The sequence below is a fragment of the Chiloscyllium punctatum genome, chromosome 35 (genome assembly GCF_047496795.1).
Source record: "Chiloscyllium punctatum isolate Juve2018m chromosome 35, sChiPun1.3, whole genome shotgun sequence".
In the NCBI taxonomy this organism is placed as follows: domain Eukaryota; kingdom Metazoa; phylum Chordata; class Chondrichthyes; order Orectolobiformes; family Hemiscylliidae; genus Chiloscyllium; species Chiloscyllium punctatum.
Window position 1 is genome coordinate 43,190,635 of NC_092773.1, and position 4,271 is coordinate 43,194,905.

Genomic DNA, 4,271 nt, shown 5'->3' on the forward strand with positions numbered 1-4,271 from the left:
ATGCATTCTCTGCGCTGACATGACACATCTTGTTAAAGTTCACTTGCGAATAGAACTTTAAAACGTTTTGTACTATTTTAGATATGAAAGAAATGAAAGCAAGAATGGCTTTGCAAAAGATAAGAGAGTTAACAAATAATCCAGGTAATTTTTAATATATTATTTCAATTAACTCACTCTTAAACTTGATTAGAAATGCTACATCTTCAGATCTTATACTCCTCAGTAACCTGACGAAGGAGCAGTGATCCGAAATATAGTACTTCCAATTCAACCTGTTGGACATTAATCTGGTGCCTTGTGACGTTTAAAAAATGACACTGATATTGTATGCTCAGGTCAACACGGCAAAGACGCAAAATTCGAACGGGTGTCCCCAGAGTTTCGCATCTGACATATTTCAGCGGAGAGGTAAAGCTCTGCTTGTTTTTTGTTTCTTCTTTTATGAAGTTTCAATATTTAATCTTCTGATGTTTGAGGAAATGGCTTGACAGTGGCAGAACATCGGTGAAGTTTCATTTCTGGTCCATGTACAGTGAGATTGAGCTGAGTGTGAAGTTGTTTTAATCATCGGGAGAGATATTTCCTGAATAAGATTACAACGAGTGGTAACACAAGAATTTCCTGAAAGGAGGCAGACTGCAGACTTCCGAACCGTCACTGATACTTAACAGATTGATATGGAGTAATCTTCATGGCCTCTGAGTTTCTGTAAGGCTATCGATTGGACAAATACATTATATTTTTCTTTCTGATGGTCACACTAAATTGCTCCAGCAAATGTTAACTGACGATGTATGGGTGCTCGTTTTTTATTCGCAGCATCTGGTTAAAACGTTTAAGCAGCAAACCCACGCATAAAACTCTGAGCTGAAATAAAAAATTTGCATCTCCCAAGTAGCTTTCGCTCTGATGTCTGACTTTGTTCGGCGTGTGATAATTTCAAATTAATAAATCCACTGAGGTTACCAGAAGGAGTGATAGACAGAGTCTATCAGTCAAGAGTCATAGCCTTTAAATAACATGAAATATTTCTTTGCCTCAACATGCCTCTAAACCGATCTCCATCTATTTGCCAGAATTAAGCATTTCCAATTCATGAAAGTCATCCAGATGACTTTCAAATGTTGGAAATGTCCCCAACTCCAATACATCCCAATGCAATTTATTCTGTACGTGCATCACAATTTGGATCAAAACGTTACATCATTTCTGTCTTAGTTTTTTCTTCTCTCACACTAACCTTATGCACTCAGTGTTTGTACTCTCCAACAGTGGGAAGAAGATCTGAGTTACTCGCCTTTACCATGATCCTCATGACTTTGTAAGTCTCGATAAGGTCACGCGTCATCCTGTTGCGCTTCAGAGAGCTTGTCTCCACCGAAATTCAACATCCCAGGGAATCTTTTCTCAACTTTAATTTTTAATGGTTTCCTTTCGATCGGAAAGATATCAGATTGCGATCCATTATTTGAAAGTGGCCTCACCAATGTGTTGCACACCTGCAACCTCCCAAAGTTCTACTCACTGCCCTGCTAAATAAATGAAGGGATGCAAATCACCTTCTGTACCATCCTGTCTGCCAACGACTGCACTTTCAAGGAACTATGAATCTACACCCCAAGGTCTATTTCCACAGTAACGCATCCCAGGTTCTGCCATTAGATTCATAGAGAAAACTGTGGACTGAAGATGCTGAAGGTCAGAGTCGAGAGTGTGATGCTAGAAAAGCACATCAGGTCAGCCAGCATCCGAGCAGGAGGGGAATGGACGTTTTGGCCACAGTCCTTCATTACGAAGTATGGATGTTTGTGTGATTTGATATTCCAAATGTATTACAATGCATGTAATTAATGTAAGCTCTATTTTTCCACTCCACCACACAGTAGACGATCTGACTCAAGGTCCTGTCGTATTCAGAGATAATCTTCTTCAGTGTAAACAACACCACGTAATTTGGTGTCATCTGCGAAAACACGAAACACAACTTGGAAGAGTTGATCAGATCGGTAGGACAATCGCACATTGTTTTGAACCTTGTTATGGAAATAGAGATGGAGTAGAATTTAATGAAAAGCAGGACGCTTGGAAGCGTGGTCGAATATAGTTATCTTCGGGTAATCATTCACAGTTTTCTGAAGTTAGCAGAAGACGTGATTATGATAGTTAATGAGGCATAGACCACATTTACCTTCATCAATTGTGTCATTGTTTAAGAGAAAGGAGGTATGTTTGGAACTTTACATAGCATTAATCAGGATGGGACTGGATGCAGTTCTGGCAATTACACTACAGGAACGATGTGAAACACTAGAGGACGTCAAAGAAGAGAAGGGATACACAGCATGGAAACAGTTTGCACTGTCCAACCCATCCATAACCACAAGATATCCCAACTCAATCTAGTCCCACCTGCCAGCACCCAACCAATATCCCTCCAAACTCTTCCTCTTCATAAACCCATCCAAATATTTCTTCAATGTAGCAATTGTATCAGCCTCCACCACTTCCTCTGGCAGCTAGTTTCATGCATGTAACACCCTCCCTGTGAAACAGCTATTCTGTTGATCTCTTTCAAATCTTTCCTTTCTCACCCTCAACCTATGCCTTCTAGTTCTGGTCTCCACGATCCCAGGGATAATTATTTGTCTATTTATGCAATCCATGCCACTCAAACTTTTGTAAACCTCGAGAAGGTTACCCCTCAGCTTCCGACGCTTCATGGAAAATAGCCCCAGTCTGTTCAGCCTCTCCCTATAGCTCAAATCCTCCAACCATGACAACAGCGAGGTGAATCTTTTCTGAACCCTTTCAGGTTTCACAACATCTTTCCGACATGAAGGAGACTGCAATTACACGCAATATTCCAGCAGTGGCCTCATTAATGTCCTGTGCAGCCACAACATGATCTCCCAACTCCTGCACTCAATACTCTGACAAATGGAGGCAAGCCAACCAAACGCCTTCTTTACTATCTGACCTACCTGCGAATCCATTTTCAAGGTGCTTTGAAGCTGCACTTCAACGTCTCTTTGTTCAGCAACCCTCCCTAGGACCTGACAATGAAGTTTGCAAGTCCTGGTAAGATTTTCTTTCCCAAAATGCAGCACCTCGCAATTCGCTAAATTTAACTCAATCTGCTCCTTCTCAACCCATTGGCCCACCTGTTCCAGATCCTGCTGTAAAATGATGTAACCATCTTCACTGTCCAGGACACATCCAATTTTGGTGTCATATGCAAACCTACTAACTCTACCTCTCATGGACTCATCCAAATCATTTATGTAAATGACAAAAAGTAGAGGACCCAGCACCGATCCCTGTTGCACTCCACTGGTCAGAGGCCTCCAGTCTGAAAAACAATCCTCCACCACCACCCTCTGTCTTCTACCTTTGAGCCAGTTCTGTATCCAAATGGCTAGTTCTCCCTGTATTCCATGATATCTCAAACTTGCTAATCAGTCTTGCATGGGAAACACTGGCGAATGCCTTACTGAAGTCCACATAGATCACATCTACTGCTCTGCCCTCATAAATCTTCTTAGCTCCTACTTCAAAATTTCAATCAAGTTTGTGAGACATGATGTTCCACGCACAAAACCAGGTTGACTATCCCTAAGTCGTCCTTGCCTTAACAAATACATGTACGTCTTGTCCATGGCTTGTCCTTACCACCCTACTTAAACAGTGATACCACGTTAGTCAACCTTCAGTCTTCCGGCACCTCCTCTATCACTATTGATGATACAAATATCTCAGCAAGAGGCCCAGCAATCACTTCTCTAGCTTTCCACAGAGTTCTCGGGTACACCTGATCAAGTCCTGGGGATTTATCCACCTTTACCCATTTCAAGTAATCCAGCAATTCCTCCAACGTAATATCGACATTTTGCAAGATGTCACCATCTATTTCACTTCAGTCTATATCTTCCATATACTTTTACACAGTAAATACCGATGCAAAATATTAATTTAGTATCTCCCCCATTTTCTGTGTCTCCAACCAAAGGTCGCCTTTCTGATCTTTGAGGGACCCTATTCTCTCCCTAGTTACCTTTTTCTTCTTAAAATATTTATAAACATCATTTGGATTCTCTTTAATTCTATTTGGGAAAGTTATCTCATGTCCCCTAGTTGCTCTCCTGATTTCCCTCTAAAGTATACAAGTATTTCCTTTGTACTCTTCTGAGGAGTCACTCAATCAATCCTGTCTATACCTGACATATGCTTCCTTCTTTATCTTTACCAAACCCTCAACTTCTTTACTCATC